We start from the raw sequence: 24,304 nt of genomic DNA, 5'->3' as shown, positions 1-24,304 counted from the left end.
GTAAATAAATTCCCAGTGGTAGCATAGCACATTTTGCAATATGTCTGGTCCTTTCTAATATGTTGTAATAATTATCTGGGAAGGTACCAACATTGATAGATTGCATTAAAGTGGAAAGTCCCCATAGCTGCCCACTTGGGACACATGGTTAGCAACTGTATATTTCGGACCTTAAAAGGTATAGCATAATCTAGGCCTTTGCTAATCTAATTCTGTGTATTGTGTCAATGGGCTTTCTCTCTCTATCCTCTCTTTCCTAAGGTACTAGTTGTTGTGAAATCTTATTTTAAATTGGATAGACTGATTTTACTTCCTCTGAAAGATGGAGTTAACACTGTAATTTGTTTTGCTCTTATGATTAATTTGATAAACATTATAAATATACCAGAGTCTGTGGTTAATCAATGAGATAATTAGGTAAATGAACTCATGTTATAATCATCAAATCCTAGTCAACTAAAATAGATCCATAGTTATAGAAAGGGTTTCAGATCAGTAATATATTTGAGAATTTATAAACAAATGAACCTACAATTTTAGCCCTATAAACTTGATACCCAGCGGAGTTCACCGGCCAATATGAGTGAGTGTGTTTATGGGCCCAGATGAATATATAGTGATATACGTCCGCAAGTTGGTAGCCCGCTGGATCAGTTTGCTGGTAGCAGAGGTATGGTTTTTATTGATTAGTTTGGTGTTTATTGGTTATCGATTTATGTTCTAACAAACCCGTTTGTATATTGTTTCATGTTGTCTGGAAATTCCCGGGAAGTGTGAAGCGGGTGGTGAATGGAAGCCACACGGCAGTGAGGTTACTCATCTGTTTAGTAATTGAATTCTGTGAATAAGTGAGAGTGATTGAAGGCAAAGAGTTCGCTGGTGAAACTTTGGAGTTATATCACCTAGAAAGGGTAACACTAAAGGAGTAGCATGTTCTTTTGAGCTTGGGTGAAGAGTAAACGGAAGGTTTTACTCGCAGTGTATGAGGAGTAAACGGAAGGTTTTACTCGCAGTGTATGAGGAGTAAACGGAAGGTTTTACTCGTAGTAAAAGAAATCAACCGTTCTTTTAGCTTAATGAAACAGACAGAATAGCGAATGTTATTAATGTTGTTATTAATGAAAATGTTGGTGAAAGGTTAAAAGAAAATAAGTTTTTGTATTACCTTGTGAAGGAAGGGTCAGCCGCCGGAGTTACACTGACGTCACAGAGTGCCGCGCTGGGATTGTTTGATACAGCGGGTGTGTGACAAGACAGGGAATTGTAAAGGAGGGTCAGTTGTCGCACTGACGTCACAGAGTGCCGCGTTGGGATTGGTCAAACAGTGTGTGTGTGGTTTCGGAGGCTTTGTAAAGGAGGGGTCAGTAGTGAGGAGTGATACTGACGTCAAGATATAGCTGCGCTAGAATTGGTTAAACAAATTTTGTCAATTTGAGCGTGATGGGATAAAAGAATAAAAGCTGCAGTAGGATTGGAGACACTTGAGTGTAAACAGAAAGACTAATTGGTTAACAAAATAAAAGCGGTAATAGTAATAGACAGTGGAGGTTGTATGTGGAAATACGTTCCAACAGTAATAGGGAATCGCCCAGACAGAAGATATTTAGGATTTGGAAGACAAGAATATATAAGAGGACCTACTCACCTACTCAAAAAATGTAGGGAGAGAAAAATAAAATGTCATTCATGCAGAAAATAAAAAATGATTTCAAGAAAGATAAACCCATTAAGACTAAAGAAGGAATTCTTATCCCACCACCAAAGACTCCTGCTTCATTTATGATGATGGAAAGAGGTTATCATACCTGTGTATGGTTAGAAAACTGGAATGAGTACACAAAAGATGACGGAATACTAGCTTTCCCAGAAATTGGTACATTTAATGGGAGAATTCTTCAGAACTTAAGGACAAGAATGAATGAATTAGAACCTAAACCTAGGTTAACACAGTATGAAGCTTTAGAAGAATGGCAAATGGAGGCATTTGATCGAGACAGATCTAGAAGTACTAGGGGTGTGTAACAGGGTGCCCGGTCAGGTAGAAGGGGAATCTCTCTGCACAGACTGGTGGACCGCTGATCTTGCTTCCCCTCCATCTTTAAATCACTGCCAGAGCAATTTGAATGAAGAGAAAGCAACCCGTGGACGGAGACTGAGGAGGACGGTGCCTTTAACTGGAGAAGCCTGGAGAACGACGCTCCGCCCCCTGATGACGCCGTAAGCACTGGATTGGGTAAAAGTCCGGAAAACCAGCATCTGGCGTGTGACGAGACACCCTCGGGGACTTCAGAGGCGGCGTGTGGAGAGAAGACGGGACGGACGGAGTTTCCAGCAACGAGAGAAACTACGAAGACGAAGTCAGCAAGCCAGGAGGCCAACGGTTTGGCGGACCGCCGTGCCACACTCCCGAGGGAGGAGTGTGGCTGCAGCAGGTACGGCAGCGGTTTGCGGGGTGGGTCGGGAGACGGGGGTCCTCAGCTCCCTGAACACCGCTTGCGTACCTACCCTGATATAAAGTCTCATTTCCTTCCCCCTCCTAGTGTAAAACGCCCACCCTCACCTGTTCCTACCTCATGAGTGATCCCTAGTCCGGTGTTTGTAAAGCACTTTGCACTGGTGTCCCTGCACTACCCTGGTATCCCTTGGGCGCCATAAAAGAGATCGAAGTTCCTGACAGTTGCTCTCTCTCTCTCTTTTACCCGGTGGGACGGCCCGTGGGAGGAACTAGACGCGGAACTGCACCCGGACCTCGAAGGGCTAAGAGGAAGAAGCTTGAGCCCTATTGACAGACAGCAGCCAGCCTGAAACATCGCCAACACGGATCCCGCCGGATTCCAAAGGGAAAGACTAACCTCCCGATACAAAAAGACCTTAACTAAAAGAAAACCCTACTTACCCAGATCTAGTCTCCGGCCCCTTTCTGGTTCCCCGCCACAGGGTGAAAGAGGATTCTATCCTAAAAGAATGCGTGAATCACGTGAAGATCAGATGAAACAATTTAGACAAGCAATGGTCACAGAAGAACTGTATCCTGTATTAATGTTAGAGGAACAGTCGGGAGGCAAATGTACAAGTAAAAGCTAAGCATTTAACAATGACAGGTTGTGGAGAATCAGAAGATGAGTTTATGGAAGATATAGATATCCTAACAAAGAATCTTCCACCATATCAAGAGGGACCCAGTAGACGAGCTTTAGAAACACCATTAGCTCCTCAAATTATGCATGATTCCTTAAATGAAAGGATTCTCCAGGAGAAATAAAGAGAAGCAATAAACAAAAATAGAGAAGAATTAATATAGGAAATAACACAATTGAGTGCACGCCCTGAATCTTTGACTATACCAGTACTATAGGTCCTGTTGTCCCATTGTATGGGGATAAAGGAAATTGTCCAAAACCACCAGTCATGGCCACTCCCATAATAGGACCTAGAAAAGAGAATATAATAATTGAAGATCAAGTCAGTGAATGTGAATCAGTAATATCTCTAATGGATTTGCCAATAAGAGAACAGATAAATGAAATCCCCAAGAAGAGTCATACCTAGTTGTTCAAAGGAAATACAATTAGAAACCTCCACAGGAACTAAAAGTGCCACAATAGTGTCGCCAGAAGAATTAGAAAGGTGGGCACAGGGAATAGACATACAGAGTCCACAGCCAAAGATTTTGGACATTTACAAATTAAAAGTAGAATTGGAAGAAATGATAGCTGAAATGTGGGAATAGACAGGCTGAATACTTACAGAGAAGAAGAATTGTTTTACATATGTAGGAGCATAACTAGAAATGTAAAAATATTTCATGAAAAACAGACAGAGCTTGCGTCTGAGATGGGAATTGAAATAGGGAGATCGAAAGTATTGCAGAAACCTTACAGAGCAGACTTTACTGATAAAGATTTGGAAAATATGAATGTGTCAGGATGAAAATTACAGATTAAGGAATTAATGACAATATTTCAGAAATGGGGAGAATTAGACAGGTGAAAAATAAGGTGGACCAAGAAAAAGGAGGAAGCACAGGTAAATAGGACCGCATCAGAATATTTATTAAGGGAACCTAAAAAGACAGAAAGGTTATGCCCCATGAAGGTGGTACCAGGAGGAGGATATGTACATGTTCCAATGACCAGACAAGATATTTTGTCATTTACTAATGATTTACCGAAACTACGAGAGAAGCCAGTTGAATGGTATAGACAGGTTGAAAGATTTGTGAATGTTTCTAATGTTTTGTTGAAGGATTTGGATGGTCTGTTTGACATAGTAGTACCTGCAGATCTATGGACAGAATGTAAAATCACAGTTGATTGGCCTAGTGATGAGTACCCAGGAGAGGAGAAAACAGGAGCACCCTCAGAGGAGGTAATGAAGAAATATCAAATCAAATTTGTCTTTATTCGATCATGTGAATCATAAAAGACCCATAACACAATACAGGGCAAATAAAAAAATAACTTTTCCTAAAAAGATATTAAACAGATCATCATCAAATTATTTTAAAATTCTATGCACGTCAGCAATAAAATGAATATACAATAGTTATATATATCCTTTCCTCTATAAAAACCAGATAAAAAACTTAAAAGAAACATTATATCCATATTACAAAGTTTTAGCAGCAAATTTCATTCTTATGAGCAAGTAGATTGAAGAAGCTAAGAACACAGTGCACTCGGCATTATCATGTTACGTAGACCCCTGCAAACTAGTCCTTCTAAGGGCCCACGTCCAACTCCAGAACTTTGCCATAGCAATACCTATGACTTCACTAGTATTGTTTTTTAGGATACGCAAATCCGATTAAGAAGATCTTCTGCCTAGTAAAGTGCAAACCGGCTTGAGCCATTTGTAACGAGGGCCCTTGTAAGCAGGGCACACGAACAAAACATGCAATAAGGTCTCTTCCTCACATGGGCAGAAATAACATTCAGGTCCTCCCAGAGGTGGGCGAGACCCATTTCCGATAGGGTAGCCTTGATCTTTTGCAGCCATGTGATTTTGTTCGATTTGTCGGCCTCTTTAGTATGCTTAACTGTTTGCGCATAAGGAGCTAACTCCGGGTTAGTCCAAAGTCTTCGCCAATAGGAGAGTGGTCTAAAGCCCTCAGCTTCCTCAAACGAGATATAACCCACATCTGCCAGTAGTGGTCTGAGTGTTGTCGATTGTGGGAGGCCGGTCAGTGCCCTCAGAAACCTGTTTTGTGCTTGGATTAATGGAACTAGATGTATTTTCGAAGCCCCAAAGTTCAGCGCCATAAATAATTGAGGCACTGACCTTTCCTTGATAGATAGTTATAGCCGGAGCAACTGGCTTAGTTTGGGATAATCTGTGTTCTTTTAAAAGGGCCCCTGCTAGTTGGTTGTGCCTTAAGACTAGCAGATCTGTCTGTGGCTTCCAGTTTATCATTGTGCCCATAGTTACGCCCAAATATGTAAAGGAATCAGTTTGTTCCAAGGATGAATTATTAATTTCCAGTATAGCTCTGACATTTTTATGTTTGTGTAAGACCATGAACTTAGTCTTGTCAACATTGACTACTAGGTCATGGTCATTACAAAAAAGACTGAAGTGGTCGAAGCCTCTTTGCAGACCAGCTTGAGTGTTAGACAGAATCAGAGTATCGTCTGCAAACATTAAAAAAGGATCCCTCGATCCAGCAAGAGTAGGGGCGTCTGTGGGATAATCGATGTAGTATGAGATAGCATTATTTATGAACAACGAGAAAGGGTGGGGGCGAGGACACACCCCTGCCGAACTCACTTGTTCACAGGAAAACATTCTGTTAACTCACCCTGTTGGCCCCATCAGACTTAGGCATAGGTAGACTCATGTAATTTTATAATAAAATATAAGATCTCCGCAGGCATCCCTTGTTTCTTAAGACTGTCCCACAGCTTGTTGCGGGGCACTAGATCAAATGCAGATTTAAGATCTATAAATGCTATGCACAAAGTCCACCCAGCTAAAATCACTGTGTTCCAATATATCAACATGAATCTGACAACTTGATCGATAATGCTAACATGGGGACGAAATCATGCTTGATAGGTGGATCAAATTTCATTATCATCGATCCATCTATTAATTCTGCATAGCACTAATCGGGCCACCAACTTTTGCATCGTGTCTATAAGGCTTATGTGCCGATAATTGGACGGGTTGGCACAATCCCCCTTTTTGTAAATGGGGATAGTTTCAGCCCCACGCCAGGATTCTCGAATGGGGGCACCTCTGGCCAAGTCATTCGCAAAAATAAGAATATATTTGAGCCAATTCTCCCTGTCAGATTTAAATATATCTGCCGGGATACAATCCGGGCCCGGGGCCTTACCTGCGGTTACCCCATCAAGAGCACGCTCAATGTCCCCTATGGTAAATGTTAAGGCTGACTCTGGGGCCACACTTTGATACTGCCCGGAACTATTTGCAGGGGATGAGAATTGGGTTTGGTAGTGGGCTACCCAAACCTCTGGAGGGACATTGTTGACTGGTGCCGGGCTGGGATTGTCACTACCCCACTTGATTAGATGCCAAAACTGACACCAATTTTTCCCATTACTAGCGTATAACAAGTCCCTCCATCTATTTTCTTCAAATGCCTTCTTGGCCCGTATTTGGGTTTCCTTGTAAACGGACCTCAAATTCCTTACTTCCTGCATTGTACCTGCCCTAATGGCTTTAGACAGACCCCTGTAAGCTACCCTACATGCCCCGTCGCACCACTTAGCCGACTTGTGGATAGGGAACATATTGGTTCTTTTTTGCGATTTTATAAAAAAGGATCTCAACTTAGCAAACAGGGCCTCGTGAGCTATTGTGAGGGCAGGAAAAGTGTTCTCATTAAGGTTGAGTTGTGAGAGGTCAGTAAGAGAATCTACAAGTGTTGATTTAATCCGATTCAAAGTGCCCTCGTCCTCAGAAATCTTTGCCCATTTTAACCTGTGGCAGTCATTGGACAGAATTACATCTGCTGTTACAATATCCATAGTGCCCCTCGAGGGAGGACAGAACTTTACCTCTAAAGAAAATATTAGGGGATCATGATCGCTCTCCAATCTTTTCAAAACCTCCATGTCCCTCACCCTCTGCCACAATTCCAAGTTAATAAGAAAATAATCAAGTCAAAGATAGCTTTATTCGATTTAACATATTAAAAATCATAAAAGCAGATACAACAGACATTAAAAAAACACATTATAATAAATTACAAATCGATTTACTATACAAAGGTACATAGCAGAGACAATAAATAAATTGGGGGTCAGTTCATTGATTGCCTACATCTAATCACATTTTTCAAAAAATTTGACATAAGGTACATAGACATTTCATCTTCCAACATCTGGAGTTTCAGGAAAGCCGGTCTACACTGTCTCAGTCCCCATTTTTTCAATAGAAACATTAAATATTTATTCCGAGCGAAAGAGTAAAATTTACAGAACAACACGCAATGTATTGTGGATTGTTGTGAAATATCATCGCATGGGCACGGTGGTAAATCTTTGGACCATAAATTTATTTCTGGAAAGCTTACCAGTCTAAAAAAACTGTCCCCTCTAAAACGTGTTAAGAGCATCCTAGAGAAGCTGCTCTGCACCAGAAATAAATATTTTTGTAGACCACATCCCTGCACCATTAATTGGTTCTGTATTACAGACCCCTTTTTTCCGTCTATCTGCCACCGTTTTGATTCTAATAATTCCAAGCACATTTCTTTCAACTTTTTTCTGGAAATTGAACTTAGAGTACTAGGGGAAACGAAGTATTCAAGATGTCCAATCGCTTCTAGAAATGACTTCACATACGCAAACCATTTGATTTTATGCTCGCCCTGAAGGTTCAAACAGTCCTGTATAATCTCTCTATTAAGACCAGTTTCTTTGGATTTCCAGACTTTGTGCCAGAGTAAAACCGGGCTTACTTTAATTAGGTCGGTCACATAAGTCAGGCCTAGTTCTTTGTGACATACGTAGCTTGATGTTGAATTCGGAACTGCTAACAAAAATCGAAGGAAGGCATTTTCACAGATTTGGATGTCTCTAGTATCAACAATTCCCCATATCCCCGCACCATAGGTTACGATGGAAACACATTTCGACTTGTAAATGTCAATCAGGATGTGTACCGGGCGACCCCCCCAATTTGTTAGCAAATATTTTAACTGCTCCGATAGCGTGAGAAAAAGCTAGTTTCCTCGCGTTGGCTGCCGATGACCATGTTCCCTTTTTATTAAAAACTATTCCTAGATAAGATAATTTATCAGATGATTCTATCTTAGACTTTTCTAAAAAAAAGTGTTGCAAGACACATTTTTCTTTACAGTACAACACATATTAAAAGTTTTGTCAGTATTAATTTTTAATCCTCTAGCTCCCATATATTCTGCAAAGGTGGAAAGTGCATTCTGGAGGCCCACCTGGGTTCTTGACATAAATACCGCATCATCGGCATATAGTAAAATGGGAGCTGGGGTGCCCTTGATTTGGGAGAAATCAGTTTTAGCCATTGTTAAATGATTAGCCACACTGTTAATATAAAGATTAAATTAAGAAGGGCGCAAGAATGCAGCCCTGCCGAACTCCTTTCCTCATAGGAAAAACAGATGTGTATTCTCCCCTGTTACCAAAGCGTACTTTGGCCCCCGCCCCCCGATATAGTTCTTTAATGAAGTTCAGCAAAGTTAATTCAATGCCAAGTTGCGACAATGTATCCCATGAAATCTCATGACTCAGGCAATCAAATGCCGAGCACAAGTCGACGAATGATAAAAAAAGATTACCTTCTTTTGCCACCACATATTTCCCTACAAGGATAGCCAAATGTAACCCTTGTTCAACAGTTCCTAAGCCTGCCTTGAAACCGTACTGAAATTTAGAGAGGATTCCTGTCTGGTCCGCCCATAATTGTAGCCTATTCAGTAAAGCTCGCCCTGCCACTTTCATGAGAGCGCCTAGAAGAGAAAGTGGCCTATAGCACTTTGGGTCATTTCGGTCCCCCTTTTTGAAAATTGGGACCACTACCGCCTCTTGCCAGGTGCTAAGAAAGCCTATTTTATTGCTGCTATTCAGAACATTTGTTAAAAGAGGTGCCCATAGATTTGTATCGTGTTTATAAATATCTACGGGCACCCCGTCTGGGCCAGCCGCTTTTCCTGCCGCACTTTCTGCTATAGCTAGCTCAATTTCAGGTAAAGTGAAATTGATGCTCAAAGGGAACACATTTTGTGCGCTGGCCACTTCCCTCTCCTGAATATCATTATAAGCAGCTTCCACTCTCTCATCTTTTTTATATAAGTCCGTAAAATGGTCTACCCATGTTACTTCATTTATGGCTATTTCCATCGAGTCTATTTTTCTTTCAATGAAGAACGGTGCATTCACCGCCTTCCAAAAACCAACGGTGTCCCTCAGAATGCACACTTGATGTAGTGTTCTCCATGCGTCCTGTTTCAATTCAATTTTCCCGGTTTTAATTGCGGAATAGTATCTAGCTCTGGCCTGTCTAATCTCAACAGTGTTTTTTGGCTCTTTCTTGAGGGTCGATTTTAAAACTGCATGAGCTTTGCTACATGCTATATCAAACCATCCCTCCCCCTCTTTTTTCGGGCCCTTCTTGGATGTTCTAGTTAGTGCTTTATGGATTTCGTTAGAAATCTTCTGGAAGGCTGCCACTATTTGTGCACTATCACTGGTTTCTGAGAGGCAAATCATAAAATCCTTATGGTGTTCCTTTATTAGAGATTCCATAAACGTCGTAGGGTCTACTCTGTTCCATTTTATATTATACCCATTCTGTCTGGCCAATGCTATCCCATAATTATACAGATTTCCAGCTACATTGTTATGCTTGTTATTCTTCTGGACGGTCGCTATAGAAAGACAAATTGGATAATGATCACTTATTACGGTCTCTCCTGTATAGCAACTAAGTACATAACAGGAGTGACTGTTTGAGATCAGAGCAAAGTCAATCACCGTGGTACAACCCCTTCCAATAAAAGTTGGTAAAAAGGGGACTTGCGGGCTGCAAAGTTCGTTTCCAAAACCTAAGTCCAAAAGGTGAATCAGGGAATTAAAGACGGTCCCAGTACTTGAGTGTTCAAAGTGAGTACAGGGGTCGCCCTTCAAATTTACCATCACACAAACACCTAGATTACTTTGAGTGCATAAATGGCAATTTAAGTCCCCCATTAAAACGAAGCATTCATCCCCCTGGGAGTTTTCCACTAGGTGTTGCAGGTTTTGAACAAGACCCTCCAATGTCTTATCATATCATCCCTAGGAATATTATTATATAGATTGATCAAAGTGATGACTTGTTTATCCCTCAGCGTTAACATCAAGATTTGGTAGTAGTCTGATCCTAAGAGACTCTTTTTAGCCATAACATTTGCAGTGTTTGATATATGAATTGATAAACCCCCCGCATTTCTACCCCTCTTTGACAACTTGGCAGGTGAAAAAAAGGTGCGATAACCATTTAAATAGGTCTCCTCCCTATCTCAGCACTCTTGGAAGCAAATAATAGTAAATTGTTCTATATAGGGGATGAACGCTGGTTCCTTTATTTTATTGGATAACCCTGCTATATTCCATGACAAGAAAGTAATGGAGTCATTTACATCTATCAGCTCTTTGATGGCCCCTGCCTTAATTGTATCTATGGCAGTAGTTACTATGTATGTGTCCGCTCCCCCAAGGTCTACCGTACTCCCTTGTTCCTGCACATGGGATACTAGTATAGGCAGGGGATTTGTCTGCTCCCCCATAGCACAACTGCCCCCATGACTTATGGTTCTATCTAGAACTAATACATCCTGCCTAACCTGGCCCATTTCTATATTCTTTTTTAATGAGTGTATGCTATTTGGTGAGTTTGTACAGGATTCTTTCATGTTGGCCCGTTTACTCCCTATAAGTTTCTTTTTAGGCCTCTGACATCAGTCCACCATTTCTAGGCAACTAAAACGGTTGTCTAAGTGGGCGCCTCTCCAATTATCAACCGGCCTATATTCCTGGTTTTGTACCCTACCCCTGGTATGATGTGTAACCCTTGTCCATTCGTTCTCATACCCTGGTGGAACATTTCGTGGGTAAAAATATGACAGAGGTCGAGCTTCTATGGATAGCTGGGCATCATAGTTGCTCCAGCTAGTCCAATTACAGATATGCTCAACCGTGTGTGTATCACTAAAACTAACCAACACACAGTCACCCGGAATTGATTTAATAGTAGTGCCCACCCAGGCTGTTCTGTGCACCATTAATATTCTGCTAGTCGAATGCGGCGGCAGAGGCCGATTAGTATTTAACCAATGCACTACTTTATTCTTCAAGGTCACAAAGGATTCCTCCTTGGGGGCTCTCAACTCAGGTACTCCAGTTAGTACAACCATGTAAGGGCTGGCTTCAGGGGGTACATTTATGGTATGCCTTCTCAACGGTACTCCCACCGTTAAGTTCCCCCGATGTTCGCTATCTGGGTTATTCCTAACTTTATCTGTGGATTTGCCTACATTCGATGGTTTAACAAGGGGATTCGATGTTGCCAGGTTTGTAACATTTTGATTCGAAGGTTGGGCATGAATCGATATATTGCTGGTCTTATGCACCACCTGTTTTGAAGTTTTAAGTATTGTACATTGTGGTGCTTTTTTTACTTTCATCGCATCTGTCCACCCCTTAGAATTTACTTCCAGGCAGGCAAGTTGTTGCTCAATCCTTATAAGCCTATTTTCCAGCGGAGTAAGAGAGATTTTGAGCAAGGCCCAAATTTTTTTAATAATAGCTCAACGTCCACCTCACTCAGTCCCGCAATTTCTACCATCGAATCAGAAGCTATACCTTCACCCCGTGTGGCCAATGGGAGAGGGACACCCCTCACCTCAATATCTTTATGCTTTTGGGATGTGACCGTACTACTCATACCCTTGGCTACTTTTGCTTTTCTTCCTCCCCCTATAGTTGTGTTTATCCTTTTTCTTTTAGGTTTTGCTCCCTCCTTTCTTTCACGTAATTGCATTTTTACTATTTGTGTATCATCCCCTCTAGTAACATCTATATTGTCCTCCGTTGTTTGTGACAAATTTAAATCAGTAATCGACTGAATATCAGACTGATCAATTAAAGTGGGCGAACTATGTACGAGTGCCTGGATTTCTATTATGTTATTTCTTAGGGGGTTTTCAGGGGTGCGGGCGTTCGCAAGATGGCCCATGGATGATCTTTTCGCTATGGCCAAGTCTTGTGAAACCCGTCGTTCCATCAATGTAATCCCCTGATCTATGACAGAATTTGCCCTTATTATAAAATTATCTAAAGTTCCAGTTAGATGGGATCCCCCTTCCGCATTTTTGTTCTTACCCCCACGTAAAGACATATTAAACAGTAGGTTAAAACCGGAACTTACAAAACAATCAGTAGGCACAACAGGTTCTTCGACAGAAAACTCAAGGGAGTGAGCCCAGTCCAGTCTCTTTCGGGATCGAACGGGCTACAACAGGCCCGCCCTTGGCCCGGGCTTCGCCCGGCGTCCCCCCGCGCGCGTCCCACGTGCCGCGGATATAGGCGTATCTAAATAGATGGGAGGAGGGTGCAGGAAGAGGCCCCAGCTGCGGCCGATGGTGAGGCGCAAGGCCAGCTGGTCCTCGCAGTCCCGTGCCTGGTGGTAGTCGTCAAGTGCTCAGCCCAAAATCGGCAAAAGTTTGAGGTAAGCCTCCAATGATCCCTGATAGATAACCAAGAGGAAACAACACCCAGAGTCTGCGCCTGCAAGCGGCTCCCACGTAGCGGGGGCCGCGAGGCATTTTATCCTGAGAGTAGGCGGGTGCGGGAAGAGGCCCCAGCTGCGGCCGATGGTGAGGCGCAAGGTCAGCTGGTCCTCGCAGTCCTGTGCCTGGTGGTAGTCGTCAAGTGCTCAGCCCAACATCGGCAAGAGTTCGAGGTAAGCCTCCAATGATCCCTGGTAGATAAGCAAGAGGAAACAACACCCAGAGTCTGCGCCTGCGAGCGGCTCCCGCGTAGCGGGGGCCGCGAGGCATTTTATCCTGAGAGGAGGAGGGTGCAGGAAGAGGCCTCAGCTGCGGCCGATGGTGAGGCGCAAGGCCAGCTGGTCCTCGCAGTCCCGTGCCTGGTGGTAGTCGTCAAGTGCTCAGCCCAAAATCGGCAAGAGTTCGGGGTAAGCCTCCAATGATCCCTGGTAGATAAGCAAGAGGAAACAACACCCAGAGTCTGCGCCTGCGTGCGGCACCAGAAAATAATCTATCCTACTATTTCTCAGCCCATTGCAATAAGTGGGGTTGCCTTTACTGTCTGATCTTGATCTACCATTGACAGCCGAAGCCCCCTCTCCAATGTTAAACTTTTCAACTGCAGGGCGGCTTCTGTCCATTTCTTGATAGGAGCTAGCTTTAAGGACGGTACACCGCAAATGGCATCCTCATCACAGGTAAGGCTACCGTCTTCTAAGCCAAGTGGCTCGAATGTACAGTTTAAATCACCTGCGATAACCCAGTTATATGACCCTTTTAATGATTTGATAAATGTATCTAGGCTGGAGATGGTTGGTGAAGCTTTACCACCTACCAGCCCTCTAGCGTCGACATCTATCACTATATACCGGGGGTCATACTCAGGGGTGATTTTAATAGCCAGAAAGTCCTGATTATAGAAAGTTCTTCTACCTGGTAACCCGCCTGTTGTCTAACCCACACAGTTAATCCACCCGAGGGTCACCTTTTGATGCTTGCAATTGCTGGCTTACTAAATGCCAGATATCCTGGCCGAAAAATTGTACTCAATGACCAGGTCTCCTGAAAGGCAATAATATCATAGGATTCCATGAAAGTAGACCAATCAGAGGAGCTAGTCTTCGATAGCAACCCAGCAATGTTCCAAGATAAAATACTCAATATGCTGGGGCTTAATCCCTCACACTGTGCTGTCCGTACCTGGTCCTCTGCCCGCTGCGACCCGCTAGTTGGCACGGACAGAGGGCCTGAATCTATCACATGGGGAGTGACAATTTGATTTGGGATATTCTCTACTCTTAGTGGTTCTACGGGTAACAGTCAATCACAGGTGTCTAGGCCAGACAAGGGTGCAAATCTATTGGCTAGGTTAGGATAAAGGGGTCGGCCTATGGCACTGTGATGGACACTACGAGTCCCCCCACCTGATGGGAAATAATAGCATGGTCTATAGAAAAACCCTAAGGGCAGAAGAGAAATTTTAAAATGACAATGCCCTTCATCCCTGGACCCTAGACATTTCAATAAGCATCTAACTACGCGTTCATTATTAAAATTGGCAACCACACAGTCACCCCCCATCCTTGGTAGAATGTCCAACCCAAGACGAGCATCTAGCCATTATCAATTGATTACAAATATCCCACCCCCCACCCCTGCCTCCTTCATATGTACATTGAGCCAGTGCATTGTGTTTGCCATTAATTGCTCAGTGGATTCATTTTGCCCGGGGTGTAGGGAAGGGACATTCCTCAAAACCACCACCAGTGGAGCGGCGGCAGGAGGGAGATGTAAAGCCTTGTGATCCATTCTGGGTAGGCTAGGAACCATACCACGATCCACTACTGTGGAGCCATGACCAGGGGCAGAAATAGGTTGGATATCTAAACCACAAATAAAATTATTTGGTTGTATGTTACTCGCTAGCCTTGCTGTCCTTGAACAGGGTTTATCACCCTTCACCCTTGGAGTGGTCAGAATGAGCTGGGCAAATTCGCTAGATGTATTCACCAACTCACCTTCATAACCTCCATGTGCCACCACACCAACATTGGAGGCAATACCAGCCCCATCATTCCTACTAGATGATGTAAACATTAGATTAGGTGTTATTGAGGTGGCTAATGGGGGATTAGGATATACAGAATTGTAACCTTGTAGTAACACGAGGAAATGTACTGCAAACAGCGTCCTCTTGCGCTGTTTTGGCGGGCAGAAGGTTTGAAGGAGACCCCATTATTGTAGAGATGCTCGCAGGTTCCTGAAGACACTGGCTGTTACCTCCGCCCAATTCAAGGGGGTTAGTGCCTGTGACAAAAAGATGTTCGGGAGAGAGCGCAGACGTTAGACCTCCCAACGAAGATCGTTTAGATTGCTGGGGGTCTAGCGATAAGAGACGCTCAGTCATGGCAATTTCATGGGCTAATACTGAAGTGGCTCCAATTATGAACTGGTCCAGCATCCCTGCCACACTTCCGCCCATTGTAGCAGTCCTCCTCTTTCCCTTACGGGTGGTCATCATGGACTAGATACTGTCCCAGGTGTCAGGGACTGTACGGGACTATGTGGGGAATACAGTCAGGGACTTGGGCAAGGACTAGGAACTGGGTAGAAAACTTACACAGGAAGGGGAGTATAGCGCTGCCCAGGATTGTTAATGTTGTATTATATATATGTCTTGCACGTCCATCCTGGGTGTAGTTAGTCTGAATGCTAAATTGCCTTGTGAGTGCCCTTCCTTTCTGAGTCTTACCCATCTTGTTCACTTGTACAGGCTTCCTCTTTGGATCCCTCTTTCTCCTCTGACTCCCTGTAAGATCCTGGGCAGCACTGTACTCCTCCTTTCTGTGTACGTCTTCTACCCAGTTCCAAGTCCTTGTCCAAGTCCCCGACTACGTTCCCCACATAGTCCCGGACAGTCCCTGACATTTTGTCTCTGGTGCTGGAGGTTCAGTCTCTGAATGTATATGTATTGAGACCTCTGAAGGCTGGGAAACTGGAAGCACAGGGTAAAAACGTTGGCACAGTAGAGGCTCAAGTCCAGAAGGCAGGGAGCCTGGAAGCTCTGCTGCAGAAGGCAGGGAGCCTGGAAGCTCTGCTGCAGAAGGCAGGGAGCCTGGAAGCTCTGGTGCAGAAGGCAGGGAGCCTGGAAGCTCTGGTGCAGAAGGCAGGGAGCCTGGAAGCTCGGGTGCAGAAGGCAGGGAGCCTGGTAGCTCGGGTGCAGAAGGCAGGGAGCCTGGTAGCTCGGGTGCAGAAGGCAGGCGGCCTGGTAGCTCGGGTGCAGAAGGCAGGCGGCCTGCAGGTTCCGGTGCTGGAGGCAGGCGGCCTGCAGGTTCCGGTGCTGGAGGCATGCGGCCTGCAGGTTCCGGTGCTGGAGGCAGGCGGCCTGCAGGTTCCGGTGCTGGAGGCAGGCGGCCTGCAGGTTCCGGTGCTGGAGGCAGACGGCCTGCAGGTTCCGGTGCTGGAGGCAGGCGGCCTGCAGGTTCCGGTGCTGGAGGCAGGCGGCCTGCAGGTTCTGGTGCTGGAGGCAGGCGGCCTGCAGGTTCTGGCTCTGTAGACATGCTCTTTGGAAGTTCTGGCTTCATAAACAGACATTTAGGAGGCGCCGGCTCTATAAGCAAATTGGTTGGAGACTCAGTAGGCAGGCAGTCCAGAGGTTTGTAATCAGTAGGCAGGCAGACTGCAGGCTGAAGTTCCGTAGCTAGGCCGGCTGAGGACTCTGGCTCTGAAGGAAGGTAGTCTGGAGGCCCCGGTACTGATGGCAGGAAGGCTGCAGGTTTGGGCTCAGATGGCAAGCAGGCTGAAGACTGAAGTTCAGAGGGCAGCAGGCCGGCTGAGGAATCTGGTGACTCTGAAAGCAGCAGGCTAGCTGAGGATTCTGGAGACTCTGAAGGACGACAAGCTGATGGCATAGGGGCACAAGGATGATAGGCTTTAAATTCTGGAAAGGGCCATAGCCCTTGAACAGTAGATTCCTTGTTGTCAGTAGTGAAATCTTCACAGTTGCTTTGCACATTAAAACACGCTGAAGTTCTTTCTTCGGGATGGCTCAGAATAGTGCTTGTCTTAGCGTCTGTGATGATCAGACTCCCTTTACCATTTGGCTGTTCAAATGTCTTAGTCAGAGGAAACAGGTGAGAGATCACTTGGTCTTTGGAAATGTTCTCATCTTCTTCTGCATTAGAAGGTGGTACAGGGGCATCAGAGCATACAGTACTATAATTTCCTGACTTTTCAATATGTGGTGTGCTTGAAGGCAAAACAGCAAAGAAGGGTTCAGGATTTTGTTCCTTCTCAGCAAGGAGGTTGACTTCAGTCACAGCCGTTAAATCAAGAGCATGGTCTGGGTCACAGGAAATTGACACATCAGGGATTATGTGGGGCACTGGTTCATGCTTTGTCTCTCTGTTACTGGCCTGTCTATGGGTTATCTCTAAGATTGAACTGGCCTCACCAGGAAAAGAAAGCAAGGAGATGTTTTGTGTCTTGCCTGAAATTTGGGGTTCCTCAAAACTGGAGGGACACATCTCAGATCTAGCACCTAGATGTAATTTAGCACTAGAAGACAAAACAGAGAGGAGGTAGAAAATTCAGGATTCAAACAAATACTTTCCTTAACTGCACTTTGAGACATGTTACTATGGCTGTCCTGAGTGTAATCTGAGTGATTAGCCACAGGATTATTTACACAATTACTAGACCAGCTCTGAGGGGACCGCAAAAGAGCGCGCAAGGTTTCATTCTCCATTTCTAAGGAGGCTAACATATAAGCTGAAAAGTAGTCTTGTACCAGGGTTTTAGATTCCCACTTGAACTCTGGGTTATAATTTTTTAACAGTCTGAAACATTTTATTCTCCATTTTTAATTCCAAAATCTTCGCTTCAAATATATCCTGTGAAGATTAAAGATCTTTTTCTACAAGGACAGCGGTAGACTTTGAAACTTCACAACAATCAACAGAACTAAACCTTGGATTTTGTTTAAACTTGCTACTAGTGGTCTGTGTTTTAATAGGTCTTCTCTCTCTTTTGACAAACTGATCACAGTTTACTTTGAAAGTAGTATTCAACAAGGTTCATCTAGTATTCGGTGTTGTGATCTGTACTGGACTAACAGACTGGGTAACATCATCTGAATGGAAAACAGAGGTTATGAAATGAATCTGCTCTTTCTTTGGCTGCTGTGTGGTTAAACATGCTTTAACTGGGGTCATTGAACTACCAATTTGGTAAGATGCTGATAAATACGGTGTCTGGAAATTATCTTCAAAGAAAACATTGTCTTGACAGGGGGTCTCTGAGTTACAAACATCAGGAAAATGTCCCCTAATAGTACCACTCTCTAAATTACTATTTTGTCTTTCTGCTGCTAACAAGGTTTGCAGAAATTCGTTTTCATCCTGTAGGTCACAGGCTGACATCAGGTGAGGATCAGGGTTACAGATGGAATACAAATCTAACATAGACGGATCAGCTGACCACAGGGAATAATATTCAGCACGTAAGAGTCTGTTTTGTTCAATGCATCGATCTCTAGAGTCTAAGGACTTTCTACTAGGTTGTATAGAGCTGTGATTTGGTAATGGATGTCTGCCAACCTGCGCAGACTTTCTGCATCTGACACTAAACATCTTGGCAAGGACTGACTGGGAGAGCTCTGAGAAATAAAAGGAGGTAACTAACTAATGCAAAGAAACCTCACAAGTGATCCTGGAAATGTGGGTTTGTCATTCTGTCAGGGACTGTCCGGGACTATGTGGGGAACATAGTCAGGGACTTGGGCAAGGACTAGGAACTGGGTAGAAAACTTACACAGGAAGGGGAGTACAGCGCTGCCCAGGATCATACAGGGAGTCAGAGGAGAAAAAGGGATCCAAAGGGGAAGCCTGTACAAGTGAACAAGATGGGTAAGACTCAGAAAGGAAGGGCACTCACAAGGCAATTTAGCATTCAGAATAACTACACCCAGGAAGAATGTGCAAGACATATATATGAAACATTAACAATAAAGGGGGGTGTGGGGTAAAGCACTCAGGAGCTCCACACGGTAAGACTGAAGCTCAGTAAGTTTCTTACCCACAATTGCTGTTACAGATACTGACTGCAAATACCCACATGTAGGATATGCATGCAAAGGCAGGGTCTGTGGAGCTTATACCTATGGTGATGTTATAAATGTAACTCAAAGACAATACTCACAGTGAACAAGAAACACCACCTAGGTAGTCAGCTGTGCCCACGGATCCTGGCGATCAAACAGGAACACGCAAGGCAGTAATAGCAAGGGGGTAGAACTAAACACAAGCACAATAGACAAGGAGCTAGCACAGAGGAGTGCTTAACAGGAAAGGAAGGAAATCACAGGGCACACTTGGCAGAAAGCAGGTAACAAACATACAAGGTAACAGAAGTAAGACAGCAGAATAGAAAGACCGCAAACTAGGAACTGGAACCAAGGAAATGGGAAGAAAGGCAGGGACTGGAAAAGGATATACAGAAGGGGAGGCTACTAGGGTATTCTAGAACAGTGCAGGTTAAGGATTCAAGAAAACAGAGTATCAGCTAAGGCTCAGGAGTCAAGGCAGCACTGCAGACAGTGCCAGTTCAGGAACAGGGAATTACCAAAGCTTCAGGAGTCAAGGTAGCACTGCAGGCAGTGCTAGTTCAGGAACAGGGAAATTACTAAAGCTTCAGGAGTCAAGGTAGCACTGCAGGTAGTACTGGTTCAAGGAAACAGGAAAGAGCTGCAGCTCAGGAAACAAGAAATGCTGGGACTCAGGAGCAGGAACTAGAATTTAGCTAAAGCTCAAGAATCAAGGTAGCACTGCAGGCAGTGCTATTTCAGGAACAAGGGAAACTGCTGCAGCACAGGAACTCTGGAAACAAGGATAGCAAAAGCTCAGGGATCAATGGAAACAAGGATCGGTCTCACAGGTAAACAGCTACAATGACCAACCTTTGCCTGAAGGGAGCTGGGGCTTAAAAGTAATCACATGCAGCTGGTGTGAGCAGGCCAGCAGCAACCAGCCACAGGTGAGCTGAATTCCTCCACCCATCCTTGGCCTGCAGGGGTGGAGACAAAGCAGTGAGCAGGGAATTCTGGGTAATGGAGTTTCAGGCATGAGTAGGCTGGCTTTAAGTCTAAGCAGGCTGGCTTTTACAAAACCCGGCATGGATTGGGAATGGATGTCAATTCCCAAATAAGTCAAGTCAAGATATGCATGCAGGGGAGTGTCAGGAAGCATATTAGAACACTGGAGAGTCCCACAGTTCAGCCCCCTGGTGGTGGACATGAGAACACAGGGAGCGAATCGTGAGACCAGGAGGTCAGACCCCAGACGAAATAACAATGCACAGATAAACAGAAACAGAAATAAATTGACCTTAAAGTATTGCAGAGTTTAAAATGGGGGGCCCGGCCCGGCCTCTAACGGGCTAAAACGGGCCCGTCCTCTGCCGCAAGAGCCCCAACAAGGCTTTATGGGCCTGCTGTCGCTGCCTGAGGTGGCTCCTGCCGCAAGAAGTGCAATGCCCCCTGGGAGGTGGAGTCCTGGGGCAGCGCACTCAGGGCGAAGGCAGAATGGCAGAATGGCAGAGTCTGCTGAAGGTCGGTGGCGAAAATGCAGCCCAAAAAAATATGGCGCAGCTTGATGCAAAAGATAAACAGGTAAGGGGCACCCTAGCTCGTCCAGGGGTTTTAATGACGTTGTTAGAGTTGGTATATATATCTTCTCTCCTGGAGTAGAGTGCTTTATGTGGTTGTAAACTGTTTTCTGTGGTTGTCTGTATTGGCAAGGTGTGGCAGTAGGTTTAAGTTGACCTTAGGCTTGTCCTAGACAGGTCGTCTTGGCAGTCTGCCTGCAGCCCTCCTCGGTTGCCTCAGTTGCCGGCTGCCAGCACCACACAGGTGTAAATGCCAATAATTACACTCAGTAGTAGGGAAGGGAGAAAGTAGCAGCAGCAGATCAATATCAGGCCCCCCGAGAGGCCCGCCTGTCAGGCTCTGGCAAAGGGGACCGGGGACTTTGAAAACGAACTTTGGAAGGCAACTTCAGACAAGAGAGGCTCATCAAAATCGTCAAGATCACCCGCAGCACCACGACGCCGCGGGCCGATTCAGCTCTCACCTCGTTCGTCTCCGCTGACCGTAGACCTTTTGCCCATTTACCTGAGATCCCAACAGTCAGGCAGCACACAAACCTGTAAGCCCAGTAGGCATGAGGCTTTCGAGCTTCAGATTCAATTTCAGCGGGAGTGGGAGCAGGGGCGGGAGCAGAAGCGAGGGCTCTGCCGCAGGGCTCCACCGCTCGACTGCTCTACCGCTTATGGGTTGCGGGTTCCAAGGGTTGTGAATTTACGGGTTCCAAGTTTTGCTGGGTGGCCAAATGTACAGCAGTTATTAGCCACTTCGATAGCTTTCGGCAGTAAAGGACTCGGTGTGGCGATGAGGAGTGTCGCGATTTCCCTCTCCTTCCTCTTTCAAAGCTCAAAACACTCTGAGCACAGCACCGGCACCAGAAATAAAGAAATATCACCAGGTGATCACTTTCTTGAAAGGGAAAATTCCCCCAAAGGAAACAAATAGACAGAACAACTCAAGAAGTAAATGAGACTTTACATGTTTATTATGAACGTCTGTTACAGGTGTTCAAGCAGTATAGTGGGTTTGAGAATATTGGTGATAAAGGTATGGGACATTTTGTGTATCGGTTTGTATCTGGATAAGGCCTGAGATTTGTCAGATGATTCAAAACCATATGTTGTGCTTGCAAAGAAAGCCAATAGATGAAGTATGCAAAATATTATGGATATGAGATCGAAAATAGACGCAAAAATTTAAAAGAAAAAGTAATCTGGGCTCAAGTAAAATTGGCAGAACAGCAAGAGCTTAAATTAAATAACCAGAATAATGATCAGACTAGAGGATCTGGTCAGAATGAAAATAGTGGGGGGAAATCAAAAGGGAAAATGAGCAGAGAGGAAGCAAAGAAGAAATGTTACCAAAAACAAACAGGGGCCCCCTGAAGAGGATGTAGGGCAGATTAGCAGGGGAGGAAATTAAGACCACATAGGAGAAAATAATCTGCCCTATATATTTCAATTTGTGGGCTCGTCTAGAGTCCCCAGTTTTATCAAGAGTGCACGGTTTTGAGCTCACTGGACCACGGTCAAAACATTTAAATTCTCACCACAGTTTGAATACAAATATATAGTTTTATTTTCATTTTTTTCATTTTTTAACATATATAGCTGGTATCAAACACATATAAAACCATTTTATTTAGTATATATATACAATTCATTCATGAGATCAAAAATAGACAATTTAACATATACATCCCTTAACGCACCCTCTCTTCATTCATCCAACTTCACAACCATAAAGAACATTCAAACCAATCATTCAGTGCACATAATACACAAGCCTCAACACCCATCGCACAAAAAATATACTCTGAGGTAGTTCTAAAGAGATAGTTAATAGAACAGATGGTCAACAACGCCGACGCGCGTTTTGGTGCCCAGCCCTTTCTGCGGCGGCACCTTCGTCAGGGCATGTATGCAGGGAGGAGCAAGAAAAGGGAGCATAAAACAACTCAATAAACGTGGTCAATAATTCTCCACGGCATGGGGATGCACGACGCTGAATCCACAGCGAGATGTACTCGGATATTTTCCTTATAGCAATTGACTGAGGGGATCATATGCTTTCCACGGTGGTCATTAGACTAAGGTTTCCTCGTTGTTATTCAAACACGAACAGGACACCAAATTCCGCCTCTTTTTCTACAGGAGCGGTTTCTGAAAGTTTCATCAGTGTTGCTCGGTATTTAACGGCCAGCCGGCATCTTCCTCAAGGGTAGTTTTCGCAGTGCTCCGTGGCAGATTCTCTCGGGATAGTCCAACACAGTGACGGCGGTGGTTCTGGCGTTCGCAGCAAAGAAGAAATGTCCTTGTCATGGGGGCGGAAAATTGGGGCATTGGAAAAACAAATGTACAAATATTCAGAATAATAATGGCCCAAATCAAAATTTAAATCCACAGACGCAGAATGAGGTGATATTGAGTCAACCGCAACCGGTTGTTAATCAACAGAGTCAGTTACCACCTGCCTCTATGCCAAATTTTGTGAACAGAGCAAAGTACATTGTGGGCACCAGATTTCCAGGAGAAAGCGGTAAGATAAATTCTATAACTTCACAATTTATTTTACAGAACAGTTGTTCTTCTGAAGATGAACAACGATGGTGCCTGAGGGGGGAGAAAGAGGAGTGCGCACTTGGCGCATCCTTACTGGTAGATCAGTCAGGCCCATATATTGATGGAAAGGTAGAAGGAAAAGATAGTACCTTTTTGTTGGATACTGGTGCTACCCGTTCTACTGTGAGAACAGCAGACATCCCAAACCTACCCCTCTCGGGTGAAGCAATCCAAGTGGTAGGAGTTTCAAATAAACATATCAGAGCTCCAATCGCAGAACCCATGGAGGTATGCATTGGTAATTTTAAGGAGATGCACAAATTTGTAGTGTGCGATTCTAGCCCTGTAAACTTGTTAGGAAGAGACTTAAATGTATCATTTATTGTACACCGGATGGTGTTCAATTCAGACCCCTGATGAAGATGGTATTTACAAAATAATGCTAGCAAAACAAGGTACAGAGGTAGATGAGTTGTATTCAATGATGACAAAAGATGATCTATCTGATGAATTAAAATTAACAGTAAATCCGGAAGTGTGGGATTTCACTGGAATAGAAGTAGGGTTGATGGCAAATGTAGATCCAGTAAAAGTGACTGTGAAAGAAGGGGCTGTCTACTCCCATACAAGACAATATAAAATGAGCTCAGAAATCAAAGCAGGTGTCATAGCAAAAATAGAACGAATGATTCAACAAGGCATTTTGAAAGAAATAATGAGCAGTCCTTGTAATTCACTTATAATTGGCATTAAGAAACCTAACAGAAAATATCGGATAGTGCAGGATCTGCGATAAATAAATAAAATCGTGGTGCCTTGTTGTCCTGCAATGCCGAACCCAGCTGTAATTCTGTATCAAATACCATGGACTGCAGGATGGTTTACATCAATTGATTTTTGTCATGCATTTTTCTCCATCCCGTTACACCCAGATATCCAGTATCTCTTTTCGTTCAAATTTGAAAATCATATTTATGTGTGGAATCGGGTTTCTCAAGGGTAAAAGAAAGTCCTTAAATGTTTAATCAAATTCTGAAGAAATGTTTAGAAACTCTAGTAATGCCCAGAAATTCAGTTTTAGTACAATATATCGATGACTTACTTGTTGCATCAAAGTCACGAGATGATTGTGTCCTTGATTCTATTGCTTTGTTAAACAATTTGGCAGATGGAGGACACAACGTGTCACCAGAAAAATTGCAATTCTGTCAAACCAGGGTTAAAGATTTGGGACATTAATTGAAGAGAGGAGTGAGAAGAGTGACACCTGAACGAATAAAAATAATAAAACAGATGCAGTTACTGCAAACCCAGAGAGAGATCATAATATTTCTTGGTGTAGTAGGGTAT

The sequence above is a fragment of the Lissotriton helveticus genome, chromosome 1_1, assembly GCF_964261635.1.
Source record: "Lissotriton helveticus chromosome 1_1, aLisHel1.1, whole genome shotgun sequence".
Taxonomy (NCBI): domain Eukaryota; kingdom Metazoa; phylum Chordata; class Amphibia; order Caudata; family Salamandridae; genus Lissotriton; species Lissotriton helveticus.
Note: the sequence above shows the minus strand (reverse complement) of the source record.